Source organism: Apus apus, chromosome 23, assembly GCF_020740795.1.
Source record: "Apus apus isolate bApuApu2 chromosome 23, bApuApu2.pri.cur, whole genome shotgun sequence".
Lineage (NCBI taxonomy): Eukaryota > Metazoa > Chordata > Aves > Apodiformes > Apodidae > Apus > Apus apus.
Window position 1 is genome coordinate 1393529 of NC_067304.1, and position 17616 is coordinate 1411144.

General features: G+C 53.1%; 1 protein-coding gene across 3 annotated transcripts in view; it reads left to right on the forward strand.

Annotated features, from left to right (window-relative positions):
• Positions 1-3485: 3485 nt before the first annotated feature.
• Positions 3486-17616, forward strand: part of PPFIA4 (PTPRF interacting protein alpha 4) — a 61460-nt gene continuing 47329 nt past the window's right edge. For all 3 annotated transcript variants that reach the window (XM_051639148.1, XM_051639149.1, XM_051639150.1), the window contains exon 1: positions 3486-3524. The gene's annotated coding sequence lies outside the window, so the exon portion shown is untranslated. The remainder of the gene's footprint in view (positions 3525-17616) is intronic.

Consider the following 17616-nt stretch of genomic DNA (forward strand, 5'->3'; position numbering starts at 1 on the left):
GACTCATGCAAGCCGAATAAAAGGACCTGTGTCCCCACCTCAGTGGAAGGTCATCAGCCCTCCAGGAGAAACCAAACTGATACTAAAGTGATAAGCTCTGAATGATTTGGACTTGGTTTGAGAACTTACCTTTTTATGTATAGTGTATTTTAGGAATCATAATAGCATTAGTGATATCGTTAATTGTATATTATTTGTGAAAAAAATTGTTAAATGTGGAAGAGGAATTTGTTTCCATGTATAAGAACCAATCATATATGTTTATAGAAAGGGTGTCAAAAGTAGTGGGGATTTATGGCCATTTTTAAGTAAAAGGAAAAGTATCCACTTCTTTTGTGATATTTTTGAAGGGAATGGTACGATCCCCGAATATTCTCCTGAAGAATACACCTGCTGTCGAGAAGATGATAATCCCCGTGGCTCGAAGCAACCGAGTCGACGGGCGAGACAGAGGAGTACAAAAATGTGGAGAACAGAATTTAAGATGGGATCACACCAAGCGCCCCGAAAGGAGTGGTAATGTAGCAAATAATTGGCCAGGCCTCCGCTCTTTTGGACTTACCCTAGTCATATTGACGTTATACTTTAACAGTGTACATGGAAACCCTCATCAACCATTATGGAATTAAGAAACCACACTGATCCACAAAATAGGTCAGAAATAGTGATAACACCACATAAAAACTTTCAAGACCCCTTGTGGGAAATAATGCAAGCGTCTTATTTAGCATTGAACAACACCAAGCCAAATTTAACTAAAGAATGTTGGTTATGTTTTAATGTTAGACCACCTTACTATGAAGCAGTAGGACAATCAGATAAAATTAAATGGTCAAACGGAACAAATCCCTCAGAATGTCCTTGGAGTGAGGACAAGCAGGACACCAAGGGAATGACATTACAGCATGTAACAGGAAGAGGACAATGTATTGGTACTGTCCCAGAGCAATATAAAGAATTTTGTAATAGTACGATTCATAAGACAAGAATAAAGCAAAAGAGAAATGAAACCTACAAGTGGGCAATACCGGCTACAGGAGCAAAATGGGTGTGCTCAGATATTGGGGTGACACCGTGTATATCATTGCAAGTGTTTAATGTATCTCAATTTTGTGTTCAGGTAATAATCATTTCACGTTTAATGTACCATTCAATGGAAGATGTTATGCATCATTTTGAGAAAGGCCTCAGTAGACAAAAAAGAGAGCCAATTACTGCAATTTCCTTAGCTACTTTGCTAATTGCAGGAGGTGTGGGAGCTGGAACGGGTATAGCCTCAATTATTAAGAGTGAACAAATGCAGGCATTACAAATAGCAGTAAATGAAGATCTAATTAGAATAGAACAATCAATTAATCAATTGTCAACCTCGGTCAAGTCTCTTTCTGAAGTGGCCTTACAAAATAGAAGAGGTTTAGATCTGTTATTCCTCAAGGAAGGAGGATTGTGTGTAGCCCTCCAAGAAGAATGTTGCACATTCATAGATTATACTGGAGTAGTCCAAGATTCAATGGCAGAACTTCGAAAAAGACTAGACCAACGTAAAAAAAGATCTAGAGACCGGTACAACATGGTATGAAAATTGGTTTAGTGCAAAACCATGGCTAACTACTCTTTTGTCTGCTCTGGCTGGACCATTGATACTAGTTTTATTAGGATTAATATTTGGACCATGTATTATAAAATATGTGTTACAATTTGTAAAAGAAAGATTTGATATTACGAAATTAATGATTTTGACTTCTAGAACTGAATATCAACAAGTGCCACAAAAACTACCAGAAGCATATTGTACCTGTGGTACTTATAAAGATGTATATCTCGAATGTAATTGTAAACAACCTTGTGGATGTGATAGGAGATGTGAAGCTTGTGAAAGATTTGTAGAAGCAGACGAGATAGTTTAATAACATAGGATAAAAAGAAAAAGGGGGGAATTGTTAGAAACAGATAATGTGTATTAAACTATCAATAAACTAAAAGTTTTGTAACACCCCTATACTGTGGTTAGAAAAAGGGAAGTACTAACAGAGAAACACCCATGCGGAACTGCCAAGCTTTGCACAATGTATGCTTTGCCGCTGTTAAATATATACTAAGCAACCTATACTGTGGTTAGAAAAAGGGAAGTACTAACAGAGAAACACCCATGCGAAACTGTCAAGCTTTGCACAATGTATGCTTTGCCGCTGTTAAATATATACTAAGTAAACTGTTATAAGCGTTGCACAATGTATGCTTTGCCGCCAATAAGTATGTATTAAGCAAAATGTTATATAAACCATACCATATATGGGATTACCAGGAGGAAGAAAATGCAGAGTACAACACTAAAGGAAAGCAGAAGTGCAAGAATACGGAAGAAGAAGAGTATAAAAGACTAGTGATTTGTTTTAAGCGTGTGGCAGTGGTGGAGCGCAGACTCCCCTGTCACCCAGCGCTGCTTTTGCTCGCTTTCTACTTGCTATGAATCAATAAAACCCTGAATATTACTCAGTCAATTTAACGAGTAATTTTTAACAGGGGTGCTTGGGGTTCTCCTCGGGAAGGGAGATTGGGGTGACCAGCCCTGCGCAGGTCAATGGGGGCAACCCCGCTCCCCCCTCAGCTGAGCGAGGAGGGGGATGGGGCAGGACGTGGGGCTGCCCACCCAGCGTGGGGGCACAGGGACACTGCTCCTGCCCCTGGGGCTGGGCGAGGCCCCGGGGGGAGTCCTGACCCCAGGGGAGTTTTCTGCCCCCCCTACAGGGGGTTCCTGCACCCCCTCAGGGAGGTTCTTTCCCCCCAGGCTGCTTCCTGCCTCCCAACAGGAATTCCTGCCCCCCCTTTGGTGTTTTCTGCTCCCCAAGAGTGATTCCTGCCCCCCCTTTGGAGTTTTCTGCCTCCCCAGAGTGATTCCTGCCCCCCCTTTGGTGTTTTCTGCCCCCCAAGAGTGATTCCTGCCCCCCCCCCCCTCCTTTGGAGTTTTCTGCCCCCCCCAGGGGATTCCTGCCCCCCCTTTGACTTTCCTGCCCCCCCCGGGTTGTTCCTGCCCCCCCGCCCCAGGGGCCAGTCTTGCCCCCCAAGGAAGTTCCTGCCCCCCAAGAGTGATTCCTGCTCCCCCTTCGAAGTTTTCTGCCCCCCAAGAGTGATTCCTGCCCCCCCTTTGGTGTTTTCTGCCCCCCCCTTTGGTGTTTTCTGCCCCCCCCTTTGGAGTTTTCTGCCTTCCAAGGGGATTCCTGCCCCCCCTTTGACCTTCCTGCCCCCCCCGGGTTGTTCCTGCCCCCCCCCCCCAGGGGCCAGTCTTGCCCCCCAAGGAAGTTCCTGCCCCCCCAGGGGGGCTCCTGCCCCAGAGATGCTGCCGTTCACCCACAGCCCCCCCCCCCCAACCCCCTCCCGTGGGGCGGGGCCAGATGGGGCGTGGTCGGGTGGGCGTGGCCAGATGGGGTGTGGCCGCGTGGGCGTGGCCGGGCGGTGACGCAGTGGGCGGGGCGGGGCGGGCGGCGCGAGGCGGCGGCGGCGGCTTCCAGCGGGTTCGGCGGGCGGTGAGTGCGGGCGGGGCCGGGATGCTGCGGGATGCTGCGGGTCCTGCGGGGCGGCCCGGGGTGCTGCGGGGCCTGCGGGGGGTGCTCGGCCCTCCCAGCCCCCCGCCGGGCCGGGCACGGGCTGCTCTGCCTCCTTTCTGGCCCCCACGGGGCTGCTCTCGGGGAGGGCTCTACGCCTTTTGCTCCCCTCTCCTCGCCCCCGGGGATGCTCCGCTCCCCGCTCTGGGGCTGCGCTCCCCATCCCACCCCCCCGGTGGGTGCCCTGCCCTGCCGTGCCCCCCGGGGATGCTGTGTCCCCCCAGGGATGCTGTGTTCCCCCGGGGATGCTGTGCCCGCCCGGGAGGGGGTGCCTGAGCCCGGGCGTGCTTTGTCTCCCGCCCCGTTCCCCCCCCCCAGGGGGTGTCTGAGCCGGGGGATGTGCTGAGCTCCCCCGTTTCCTTTGGGTTGTGGCTGGGCTGGGGGGGATGGCGTCCTTACCCCCGAGCTGGGTCATGGGAGGGGTCTTGCTGACCCCGCGCTGAGCATCTGAGCCAAGGGGGGGGGCTCAGCCCCCCACTCCAGTGCCCCCAGGCAGATGTGCTGCCCCATCCCTGCTGGGTGTGCAGGCAGGAGGGGTGCAGGGGTTGGCACATCCACCCCCCAGGACGCTGCTGGTATGGGGTGACAGTGCCTCCTATATTCCAGGATTGGGCAGGGGGGGTCCTTAATTTTCAGCTGCTCTCTGCCCCTGGTAGCCCCCCAGTATGAGTCCAAGCTGTCCCTTTTCACTGCACCCCCTTGCTTCTACCGTGTGCTGAGGGGGAGGGCAGGCATGCTGCTGAGACTGGTCCTACCCTGGCCTTCTCCTGCTCCTCTGATTTCCCAGGGCTGTCTCCTCCCTCAGGGCTGTCTCCATCCCCTCAAGCATCTGCCCTGCGAGTATCCAGAGCTCTGGGCAGTATCAGCCCCACCAGCATCTGCCTGGCACCGAGTTCTAGGCTTGTTTCATGGGGTTGCCCTCCAGGCAGATGCTGGTGGGGCTGGTTCAGCCTGGAGCTTCCCACCAGGTAAACACCCACCGAGCTGGTGTAGCCCCAGGCATGGTGGGCATGGGGCTGTTGGCATTGGGTGGATGCCCACCATGCCTGGGGCTGGGCCAGCCCAGTGAGCATCTGGCCAGCTTGGCCAGCTCAAGCAGTGCTCACACTGGTTCCCATCCTCAGTCATCTGGAGCCCTCTTGTCCTGGCAGTGGCAAGCTGCTTCCAGACACTGTGATTTTTCTCCTGAATAACACCAGCCTTCAAGGGCTTGTTTATCCCCTAAATGGCATAATTATATCAACAATTGGCTTAGGAAGCCGGGTTTTGTTAAAGCTGTGCAAAACCTTCTGGGGACATCCTGGTTTTGGCCAAGTCAGTGTTGGCAAAGTATTCATTTAAGCTCGTTGGCCACCATCTGCTTGTGTGCTGGAATGAGGTTCTCCTGGTGGGTTTGACACCACCACGACACTTCTCAAGTGAGAGCTGGAGTTTGGTACCTGGATGAACATGCCTGGGTGGTTCAGGAGCTTCTTGGTTGTGGTGCTGTCCAGGCTTTAGAGGAGATGGAAAGTTGGTGTCTTCATAGTTCAGGTGGTCTGGGAGTCTCAAGTATCTGTGCTTTTGGTGATGCCACGATGTGTTTCTCCCTGTGTCTCAGGATGGTGCTTCTTGGTACTGATTCTGGGAACTTCCCTGGAGATTTGTCAGGGAGCCACCAGCACAGGTGCCATTCCCCTGATACCCAGAGGTGCTCAGGTGCCTGGATGACTTTCCAGCTTCAGTGCTTGCTCCTCCTGCAGCTCTTTTCCAGGAGACAAACTAGAGGTATTCCAGCACCTATATCAACAGCTGGAGGGTAGCAGAGAGTGCCCAAACCGACAGGTTCCTGAGACACCAGTGGTGGGACTGATGGATGGATCTGGCTTTCTGGGGTGGTCAGCTCAGCTGTGGCTTGGCAGATGTGCAATTAAATGACTCCTCTGTCTCCAGGCAGCTCCCTGCCTCCGTGGTGAGGGTGAGCAGGTCTTGTTCTGTACCAGGGGCTCAGTCCAGCCTCAGTGCTCACCAGCAGCTGAGGCACAGATGCTGGGAGATTGAACATGCTGGAAAATTGAGTTCCTGCCTGTCTCAATTGTCTCAGAAGGTGCTGGAAGTGAAAACCACCCTGAAAACCTCCTTGTCTGTATCTTTTGAGGGCCCCTTTTTGCAAGCCTCACCCTTTCAGGCAGCTCCTGCTGGGGTGCAGTGGGGCAAGGACAGGGATGAGGAGGGTGGTGTGAGGAGGAGGGGGCTGAGTTGAGTGGGAGCTGGGTGGGTGATGGGGTCGTGGTGTGCTGGGTGGGGAGATGGTGGCCGTGAGTCAGTGCTGGGAAAGAGCCTGACAGTGTGTTGGAGGTGGGAATTCTCACCAAAGCTGGGGGAGGCAGCCTTGAAGCCTCAGAGTGTGCTGAACCCAAACTGGGACCCAACTGGAAATGCTTCTTCTGGAGGCCTCCACTCTTGGGGGACAGGGAGCAGCTCTGGTGTGGGTGTCTGGCCACTCTCTGGGCGGTGCCATTTCACATTTTCCAGTGAAGCAGAAAGATGCTGAATTCTTTAGCAAACCTTGAAACTTGATTTTACAATTGATTTCCTCCTAAAGAATTCTTTGGTGAGCCTGAGGTTTCCCAGATGGCTCCCAAAAGTGATCTGGGAGGTCTCTGGGCTATTAACTGGAGCTGGAAGGATGTTAGATCACATTGCCCAGCTTTTCTTCCCAGAGAGGTGTTAAATGCAATAAGAACCCCTCACTTTCCAGATGCTTTCCATGGAATGCCAAGTGCCAAGTGTGGGGGTGTCAGACCTGGCTGAGGGTCAGGGCTGTGGTGTGAGCTCCGCAGGTGGGTCCAAGCCCTGGCCAGGCTCCTGAGGGATGTGGTTGGGAGTTTCTGATGCTTAAAGGGCTCCTCTGCAAGCAAACAATGCCAAAAAGCTTGGAGGTGGGTGCACGTGTGGGTGTGCTCACATGAGGTGGCATTTGGGAGGGAGGAAGGGAAAATACCACATGGAACAACTGCAGCACGGGGGGACAGGTCTGCGTTTGGGCCCATCTGGAGCAGAAGTGGTGAAAAATGATTCAAGGCTCTTGGCTAAAAGAAGTTGTGCTGATATAATTGGATTTTCCTTCTGTCTGTGCTGTGGTCAAGCAGATTAAAATCCTTGTGGGGACAGGGTAAAGCCCTCTGTTTAATTTGCACGGTGAGGATGCCCAGAGGAATGAAGCGGGTGTTCATCTCTCTCTCTCTTTTTGTGCAAAGCTGTGCAAGGAGCAGCCCTGCCTGCCCCTTGGCCCCTGTGCAGTGGTTTCCATCCTGCAGCTGGAGGGGTCTTGGAGCTGGGTGCCCAACCTTCTCCACAAGACACAGTCAAAAGTCACTGTCCAGGAGGAGGACACTGGCCCTGTGTCCTCCTAGTTGCCCTTCCTTTGCTGAATCTCCACCTTGGTGCTTCAAATCAGCTCATGGGCTGCTGTCTCCAGCGCTGTAATCCTGCAGGACTGACAAGGCTGGAATTTAGCTGGAAATGCAGCTTTATTTTTTCCTTCAGCCCCTGGTTTTCAGTTTCTGCCACGCTTCCCTTAGCAAGCACGAGGAGGTGCCGGATGGGCGGCTCCTTCCCTGGCATCCAAAAACAAAGAAAAAGGAGGAAAACAAGTGGCAGATCAGAGCTCGTTTCCCTCATCCTCCTGTCCCTTGCGACCGATTTCCAGGAGGGGGCAGTTCCCAGGGTTTTTTTTTTTTTGCTGCGTGATGCTTCTCTGCAGCCTCCGGGTGGGCAGCTCCAGACACCAGGCCAGGAGAGGCTGGAGCAGGGACCCAGCTCCTCCACGGGGAGGTGAGATGTTGACAGCGTGAGGCTGATTTCTTTAAATAGCAAGCACTGTGCCGCAGGGATGTGCAGCAGGGAAGGATGCTCTTCCTGCCTGGACTCTCCATCCAGCCTCCTGGAGGGGAGAGGATCCATCCCCTGAGCAGGATGGCACAGCAGGGGAAGGGAACCCCTGCCCCAAAATTGCTGCCCATCCGTTAGCTGCACTGATTGAAAGTTCTCGTTTTTACCCTTTCTTGGTAGAAATTAATTTTCTCCATAATTACAGATGGGTTTTAGCTCCCTGGCTGGCACTGGCTGCTGGGCAGCTGATGGAATCGTGCTGCTGTGGGTCTGGGACTTCCAGGTGAAAACAGCACATGAAACAACTGCAGCATGGGGGGGACAGGGCTGTGCTTGGGCCCGTCTGGAGCAGAAGTGGTGAAAAATGGTTCAAGGCTCAAGCTGGGCTGCTCATCAGAGCCTGGGCAGAGGGGGGTGTTTGGCCACGCTGCTGCCCCAACACGTGCCTCTCCAGGAGTCTCATTAGTGAGAGATGGAGCCTCAGATGGATCCTCTCCTGGCAAAGCCTGGCCCTTCTGGCTTCCAGAATCGGGAAGGGTGTTTATAGCTTTGCTGTGGCATTGACACAAGTGTCATAAACCTGATCTCAAGCTCTTAATCATGATAAATGGACTTGGTGGTGGTGCCTACTACTGTTCCCCATGCAGGAATTCCTGGTGCCAGGAGCTGCAGACAGTGAGTGGAAAGATGGACTTGTGCAAAGTTTACAGCCTCAATAATCCAGTTAATCTGCCCTGTAATTCAGTGCCTGGCAGCTGTACTAACTAGATCTTGGCCTCTTTCTAGCATCAGCCCCCCCCCCCCGACTGTTTTGCAGGAAGGAGTCAAAAAAGGTCCAGAGGTTATTTTTGGCTGTAGCTGATTTATTCATACACTGATCAGCCAGGAGAGGAAGTTATTCTGATCCCAAAGTGTCCCACATAACCTGCAAGTACCTTGTGTGATTTCTCGGGGTGAGGTTGTGAGATGATGTTCTCGTTGGGGGGAGCAAGTTCTCATAAAGCCCCTTCATGGTTTTCATCCTGTGAACCTACCTGGGGAACTCAAATCTGGCTGGAGCACCACAGCCAGGGGATACAGACTCTGCACCCTCCTGCCTTTGGTCCTAGGGGTCAGACCTGAGCCCCTTGTCCCTGGGGTGGTGGAATTAAGTTAGATATTAAATTAGATTAATTTAGATTGTGTATTAGAAAAAAATTCTTCACTAGGATAGTCTGCTCAGGGAGGTGGTTGAGTCCCCATCCCTGGAGGTGTTTAGAAGATGTGCAGATGTGGTGATTGGGAGGATGGATTAAGCACTGGACTTGGTAGAGTTGGGTTTAATGCTTGATAGAGTCAGGTTATGGTTGGACTTGATGATCTCAAAGGTCTTTTCCAACCAAAATGATCCCATGATTCTGTGGAAGCACCGTGCTTTGAAATCCCTGCTCCAGGGAAGCACAGAGCAAACCTGTGGGTCTCCCTGGGCGAGACCCACGTGGGGGAGGGCAGGGCTGGTTTGGGCACAGCATCATTCCACGGCTGGGGAAGCACTGGGATGCTGAGTATCCTCTCCCTGTGTTTGCTTTCCCTGGCATGCTGCTAGGCTGAGCTCTCTGCTCTCGGGAAGGGGTGGTAGGAATGAAGCCTGGGGGCAGCACGGCCAGATCCTGCTTTCCTGCTGTGTCTGTGTGAGAGATTGTTCCCGTGGGGCTTTCTGGTGTTATGGCCAAGGCTGCTGTGGGTCAGGAGGGTGCACATCACTAGGACAGGCTGCTGCTGGTGCCTTTGCCATCCCATTATGCCAGTGATGTGTTTCCCACGCATCTGAGGATGGTGTTGCTGCCAGCTGCATGTCTGCTTGCAGCAGGGATCCCCTCCCTGTGCCCCCCTCATGGTCACTGTGGGGCTGGGGGTGTCAGCAGTGGCAATGTCTGACCATGGATGAATGGGTGGAAGGAGACTTGATCCTGTTTCCTGCAGTGAGGAGGCAGGGCCGAGTCTGCATGGCAGAAGTGAGCTGGAATTTGGGCTAAGGCAGGCTGGGGAGGATCACAGGAGGCTTTGTGAGGGCAGGGGAGCTGCCAACCCAAGCCCCTGAAGGACCCGTGGAGGTGCTGAGCAAACCAAACCTTGGCTTGTTCTCTTGGAAAATGTGGCTGTGCTGGAGAGTGGATGGGTGGAAATCCTGGGGATTCCCATCTGCCTGCTGAGAGTTGCTGTGCTCACCCCTCAGCTGTGTTGCAGCACCTGGAGGCAGGTGCCTGTGAGCTCTGTTAGGACACAGGGGATGGAGCAGGGTCTCTAAAGTACCTGCCAGCATCCCTTGGAGAGACACCTCCCTGAACCCTTCCAGGGGCTTGGGCTCTCCAGTCATGTGCAGAATAACACAGCTTAATTAATTTTAACCCATTAAGTGTTTAATTGCAGCCAGAAGGCTCATCTCTTGTGACTCCAGCTGTCTTTCCTCCCAGCCCAGATCCAGAAAGGTTTTGCTTTGCGCCTGATATCTGGATGTGCCACCCAGGGAGCATCTAAAGCCTGATGGAGAGAGAAGATTCTCTTTCCTCCTCCCCAGCATCACACCAGGATCATAATCACTTGATAATTGCCAACACTTTGGTGCTGCCATATTAAAAGAGCATTTCCCCCTCTTTTTGATCATCTGCTGCTAGTTAATTTAGTTACAAGACTTTTGTGGTTTTGAAGGTAGCAATCAGAGCATCTCTGCGAGCAGGGATGGCCTTTGTCCTGCCTGGCCTTTGTGTTTCCATGTATATAAAGAAAGGTTGTCTCTTAAAATGAAGCTGTAATAAGCCCCAGGATTGCTGATCACTGCCTGGCTTTTCCTGAGTGCTGGTGTCGCTTTCAGATCACACGTCGTCAATAAATCTCATTCTCACTGCCCTGCAGCAAATGCCATCAGCCTGCACTTGGAGATCTCTCCCACACGTACTCCTGCTGCCTAAAAATACCAGTGCTTTAATTCTCTAATGACTTGGCTATTGTACAGCCACCATTTTTTATGGAAAGATTGCTGCACGGCTCAGGGCAGGACCTTGTTACGCTCCAAAGGGGGAAATTCTCCTCTTGAGATCTGGGCTTTAAGTAGTGCTGGGGCTGTGTCCATCTCTGGGGTAAAGGAACCTTCATTGGTGTGTTCACCAGGGGTGCAACAGCATCCAGGGAGGCAGGATCCTGGAGGGGAAACTCATCCCTGATGTGGCACCAAACTAACCCTCCCCCCCAACTCGTTCTTTCATCAAAGAGATGGACCTTCCTTGGCCACCAAAGAAAGTGCCACTGTTGCTGGTGACCTTCCCAGGGAAGGGCTGGCCAGGTGTGCTGGCAGTGCCCAGAGAGGGCTGTTCCCATCTCAGGACAGGGCATGAGATAGACAGTTCCAACATCCAGCCCATCACGGGTGTCCTCCAAGCCCCCAAGTGGTCCATGTGGAGGGCACAGTGCAGGTGACAGGGCCCCCCAGGCCAGTGTCACCCACAAGGCTGCTCTAGTGTCCAAACAGCTACTTTGGGAGCTGTTGAAAATTCAGTGAACTGCACCTCATCCCTGTTAACCCCCCTGTGTGTGTCCCACGGGCCTATTCTGTCCTTTTTGCAGTAAATAGATGATTTACATCTGGCTTTGAGACCTGGGATATAGGGAAGGGGACTGAGTGCTGTGCTTGGAGCAGCTGGGTCTCTCTTTCATGGGTGAATGCAGAGAGCATGCTGGTGTTTTGAGTTCACACAGGGCTCTGAGCAGACCAGTGTGTAACTCAGGAGCAAGCAGGCTTTTCTCCAGCAGATTTCAGCCTCTTGACCTTCCTGGTTTGCTGGCAGGGCAGGGAGAGCTCATCAGTTGGTCTGTGAATGAAGCCCAGGGCTAATGCCACAGGCTGTGGTTTCAGGCTGAAGCAGCAAACTGGCTTGGAGGCACTGCCTGGGGGATTTTTGGAGCAGTGCTGGCTGCAGTTGATGTGCAAACTGAAGCTGAGCATAGCTGGGAGGTGCTGAGGCTATAAAACATGAGTGATGCTCCAAGGAGATGTATTTCTTTAGGACTGAAGGTATTTGGATTTTCCTCTCTCCATCTCCACGCAACAGAACCTTACACTGCTGGGGGAGTTTGTTTCTGAGCTGTGAATCATAGGATGGTGAAGGTTGGAAGGGACCTTCAAGATCATCCAGTCTCAACCCCCTGCATGGGCAGGGACACCTCCCACCAGCCCAGGTTGCTCCAAGCCCCATCCAACCTGCCCTTCAACACTGCCAGGGATGGGGCAGCCACAGCTTCCCTGGGCAACCTGGGCCAGGGTCTCACAGCAAAGAATTTCCTCCTCATGTCCAACCTCAATCTCCCTCTTCCAGTTTTAATGCATCCCCCCTCGTCCTCTCACTCCCTTCCCTTGTCCCAAGCCCCTCCCCAGCTTTCCTGGAGCCCCTTCAGTCTGTGAGGTGTCCCCAGAGCCTTCTCTTCTCCAGGCTAAACAACCCCAACTCTCTTGGCCTGTCTCCATACCAACCCTCTGATCATCTCTGTGGCCTCCTCTGACTTGCTACAACAGCTCCATGTCCTTCTTGTGCTGGGGGCTCCAGAACTGGACACAGTTCTTCAGGTGGGGTCTCACAAGAGCAGAGGGGGAGATGCAGCCTGGAGCAGTGGGTGAGATGGAGGCACACACATCTGGTGGGGTGTCCTGCTGCAATAGGGTCAAGCCATGGATGCAAGTGTTGATAATTCCCCCAGTTGTGGGCAAAATAAATAAATAATAGAAAAAGTCTATTTTGGAGGCTGAAGAGATGAGGGAAGCAGCCACCAGCCCTGCAGAGCTTGCAGACATTGGCCCCTTTGTTCCCTTGTCTCCTGTGCAAGTGGGAGGGATTCCAACCAGGAAGGTGCTGCTGCTGCCCTGGCCTGGGGACAAGTGTAGTGACCCATCAGGAAGAGCCACCCTGGTCTGTCAGCCCAAGATGTGGCAGGTCCTCCATCACTCAGTGCCTGGACTTTCTCCTTCTTGGCTCCACATGGGCTGACCTGGTGTGTACCTTGAAATGCCAGAAATCTGTGAAGAAGGAAGCAGAAGGATGTCCCCATGCTGTCACCTCCACCTGGAGCTTTTTTCCCTCTTCCCTTCAGTGCAGGTGTGCACACAAGGAAAGCAAATGTGGGTCAGCTCCCAGGTGGTTGCTGGTGAGCTGGAGGTTTGGCCTGAGCCTGTTCTGCCAGAAGTGTGAGATTTTGCTGGGCTGAGCCCTGAATGATCCAGAGATGCTGATGAGCACCCAGGTTAACCAGCATCTGGGGCAGCTGGGACCTTTGTGGTCTCCTTTTGTCCCTCTCCATCCCCATTGGCTTAGATTGATTCCAACCTGCTCTGGAGCAGCTGCCAAGTGCACTTGGTGGTGTCAAAGCTTTTGTAAACCTGTGAGGAGTCCGTGGGCACAGGACAGGTGTTAATAACACCAGTAACCAGAGTGGGCTGGCTGGGAGAGCTGGTCCAAACTGGTGGTGGTGGGAGGATGCTGCTAAGGAGGTGATGGTGGCAGCTGGGATGGCTTTATTGGCTCTGGATCTTCCTATGAAGATGCTGGTCTGGGTTCAGAAGGGTCCAGGCCCTGCTCAGCCACAGCTCCCACCTCCCAGCCTTGACCTTGTTCCAGAAGGGAGACGTGTGGGTTTGCCTCTCACTGCTCCTTGTTTTCCAAAACGGGAATCTTGTCAGATCCAGAGCAGCTCTGGCCCTGCTGTGTGTGTTCCTGCAGAGCCAAAACAAACCCCCCGGAGCTGGGCACCTGCTGGGGGGCTGGCAGGATCTTCTCTGCAAATGCAGCTCACGGGAGGCTGGGGAAGCAGAGGAGACAGATGCCAGGAGGGGAGGCTGCTGCAGGGGGGCTGAGTCCCTCCTGCCCACAGAACTCCTCCCGATGCTGCTCGAGAGAGACAGAGCAGGAGGCAGGTTGGGCAGGGAGGGCTGGATCCTCTGCTGCTGGGCAGGGGTTTTGTGTTGGTGCTGGAAGAGCAGGAGCAGTGAGACTGCAGCTGGTCCTGCCAGGCTGAGCTGGGCCTGACCCTGCCCTGCAGTGGGAGCCAGGGAGCCTGCAGGGCTCTGGGACACTGGCACAGCCTGAGGAAGTCAGGGCCACGTGAGGTCACACTGCCTGCCCTGGCTGCAGATGCTCCAGCTCTGGGCTGAGCTGGTCCCTGGGGAGGGCTCAGACACTGGGGTGTCCCCTCACAGGGATGTGGGACATCCTGCTCCCTTTGCTTTTCCCCTCAGGGTTCTGGCAGCTGGGTGCCCAGCCTGCAGGTGCCCTGCAGGTGCCCTCAGAAGGTGAGGCAGCATCCGTGCTCCTCTCCTGGGACCTGGTGACGTGGGGCAGTGGCAAAATGCTCCAGGGGTGGCAGGAGAGCAGGATGAGGCCTCTGGAAAGGGGGCTTCAAAAGATTGTAGGCATTTCACCTGGGGGACTCACTGGTCTGTGGTGGGGTGAGGCTGTCCTGGGGCTGCCATCTCCAGCAGCTGCTGTCACCCTCCTTGCCAGCACGGCCTCTCAGCACCCCAGATTTCTCACAGGTCACCCCAGGTTTCTCACAGCTCACCCAGGCACACCTCTAGAAGTCAGCCCACCACTGTAGCCACCGGGGTGGCTTTTGGAGACTAGCAGAGCTGTTCTCAGGTGCTTGCTCCCCGTCCTGCTTGTTTTCCAGCTTCCCCCGTGGTAGCCCTGTTTTCACCACTCATTATTCCTCTCTAGGTAGAAGCTTTTTAATAATATCTGACATTTCAGCCATTTTTGAGTCATTTGCTTTCTACTCCAGTTTGCTTCTTCTTCATAACTAGGAAGCCTTTCTTTGTCCTGGGCCAGAGGGGAGGTGTCTGTTATCATATTCCAGGAGGTTTGATTGGGTTGATGAAAATCCTTCCCTCTCATGTGTCACTTCCACTCCTACCTTCTTCAGCCTGGTTTCCTCAGGAAATGAAGCTGCAGGGCTTGTGTCATCATGGCCTTTTCTCCCCTCCCTACTTGCTCTCCAATGTGTTGGTCTCTCTTAGCAAACCTGATGGGGTGGAGAGCTCAAAACAGTCAGGGGCTGATGATCAATGGTGGGGAGAACATGGGAAGGTGATACCCTGGTGGGACACAGGGCAAAGGGGCAGTGGTGGGGCAGTGGGCTGGGGCTCTTTGCCCAGGGAACAGGCTGTGGATCCCACTGGGAGTGTGAAGGGCACTGGGGCTGTGTCCCCAAGCCCATTATCTGGGATATCAAAAATGATCCAAGAGCTGGAGCACCTCTCTTAAGAGGACAGGCTGAGGGAATTGGGGCTGGTCAGCCTGGAGAAGGCTCTGGGGGGACCTCATAGCAGCCTTCCAGTGCCTGAAGGGGCGCCAGGAAACCTGGGGAGGGACTTTTTACAAGGGCTTGTAGTGAGAGGACAAGGGGGAATGGTTTTAAACTGAAAGAAGAGAGATTTAGATTAAATCTTAGGAAGAAACTCTTCCCTGTGGAGATGGTGAGAGCCTGGCCCAGGTTGCCCAGGGAAGCTGTGGCTGCCCCATCCCTGGCAGTGTTGAAGGGCAGGTTGGATGGGGCTTGGAGCAGCCTGGGCTGGTGGGAGGTGTCCCTGCCCATGCAGGGGGTTGGGACTGGAATGATCTTTGAGGTCACTTCCAACTTGAACCAGTCTGTGATTCTATGATTCTACAGCAGGCTGTATCCCCTGGCTGGTTTTGCTGCCCAGTTGCTCTCCAAGTGCTCAGGAAGGGAAGCAGAGAAGAGGAGCAGCTGTGACCTCACGACGGGGGGTCAGTCTGGGAGGCCTGGGCTGTGTTTGCAGCCTCAGGACCACTCGTGGCTGTGCTCGAGGGCTCTTCTGCAGCAGCAGGAGCTGCAGCTGGTTGGAGCTAATCTCCAGGAGCAGGGTTCCCTGCTCGTGGCAGGCGGGTTGGAACTAGATGATCTTTAAGGTCCCTTCCAACCTTAATGATTCAATGATTCTCTGGTGGAGTGTGAAGTGCAGGGACAGAGAAGCCAGCAGGGACTTTCTGCTGGTGTCTGTGCTGCAGCAGGGAGAGGCAGTGGAGCTTTCCCAGTGGCTGCTGCAAAATCTGCTTCCCTGGTAGGAGCGTGGGAATTGTGGCACAGCTGGTGAGGGAAATCTTGGGGGGGGGGAGCAGAGAGAAGCACCATGTGCAGTCGGTGGTTCAAGGGCATCTTTGAAAAGGACCAAAGTGCTTCTTTGTGTGGCCTTGGAACTCATTGCCCTTTGCAGCAAGGAGTGGGGAACCTCATGAGCGTGTCCCCTGCTTTTCCAGCCTGTCCTGGGGGGAGGGATGGTGCCAGGCTGGAGAGGAGGGTTTGCTGAAGCCCTGCAGCATGGAGATGCTCTGCCCAGGTCTGGCAGTGGGGGAGCAACCTGTCTGCTTGGCTCTTTATCATAGAATCATAGAATGGCAGGTTGGAAGGGACCTCAAGGATCATCTGGTCCAACCTTTCTAGGTAGGAGCATGGTTTAGATGAGATGAGATGTCCCAGCACCCTGTCAGCTGAGTCTTGAAAGTGTCCAGTGTTGGGGAATTCACCACTTCCCGAAGGGAGAATATTCCAATGTCCAACTGTTCTCATAGTGAAAAATTGTCTTTGGATGTCCAGCTGGGACCTCCCCAGGAGTAACTTGTACCCATTACCCCTCCTCTTTCAGTTCAGCTGAGGACTTAGCTTTTCTGTGGGTGGCACCAAGTCTTGTGGTGGAGCTGCACTCTGAAGGTTTTACCCTCACTGAGCTGTCCCCTTCTCTTTGCATGTTCATCTGGCATTTCTTTTAAGCAACCTGTTCTGCTGTTCTCTTTTCACCCTTTGTTCCTCAGGCCTGGAGCCTTGTTGACCATCAGTGTGACCTCTGCCTAGTCCTGCTGCCAGAGGAGATGGGGCTTGTCATCAGGAGCTGTGCCTCGTTCTCTCCCTGGTCCCACCAGGCACCTGCCTTCTCCTCTCCCTTGTGGTCCTTCCCAACGTGAGGGCCCTGCTGGTTGGCACCAACCCTGCAGAGAGCACAGGGGCATTTGCAGCCTGGCAATGAGCAGGGCCCTTACCATGGGCTGCCTTCTCCTAGGGGATCCCCAGACATCTGATCCCTTCAGGGGGGATGCACAGCAGCAGCTCTGTCCCAGCTCATGGTGCATCCCTCTCACCTTGCTTGGCTTCTCCACCTACTTGTGGTCTAATGGGTGAGAAGGTTTGGTGGTGGGAAGACAAGACCAGCCTTGATGGTCCTGCATGATGGAGATGTTTGGGGTGGGTTTTGGAGCTAGGTTTCTTAACCAACTGTGAGATATGGATGAAGGCAGGAGAAGGGCTTGGCAGTGACCCCTGCTCAGGAGCTGGGTGCTTTCATGGTTTCTCTTTCCAGGAAGGGTTTTGGTTTTCCTTTGTTCTCTCCAGCCTCTCTTCTGATGGCTGTAAGATGGGCTCTGTAATTGAGGAGATCCCAGATGAATAATCCACTGAGGAAGCTGCTAATTTGAAGACATGCCTGTAATAATTAAATCATTATCTGGAGGAAGGTAAAGAACAGATACCAAAACAGGGCTAATTAAAATCCAAACCCAAGATGACTTGGGCTCTAGGCCAGAGCACAGCATAGTCTGTTGGGGATGTCTTAATGTGTAATTGCTTTTCAGAACATCAGTCCCACCAGAAAACCCATCTCTTCTGCCTCATGAGACCAAGACTGACCCAGAAACCCTCTTGTCTTGTCCTGTCCTGTGTTCCCCAGACCAGATGCAGCTAGAGGATGGCCATATGCTTCACAAAGGTCAGAGGAGATTTTGAGCCCCAGTCTGGGAGGGTATTTGGTTCTTGGGCCTCAGGAACTAGATTCTTCCATGTCTCTAGAAGATGTAGTCCTTATCTTCTTTCAGACCTTGGGCTTGGCCAATGCTCTCTGGAAATCCCTTGAGATCTAGGAGCAAGGTGGGCTCATATCTCTGTCTCCTCCATATATGGAAGGATTTGGACCTACCAAAGTGCCACAAGGACCCAGTGTCTGGGAGGAAGGTGGTTTTGGCTGTAAGAAGAGGTGAGTCTTGTTCAGATTGAATCCATATCTGGGGTGGAAGCACCGAGGGAGAGGTTTTGCTCATATCCAGCAATGCCCTGA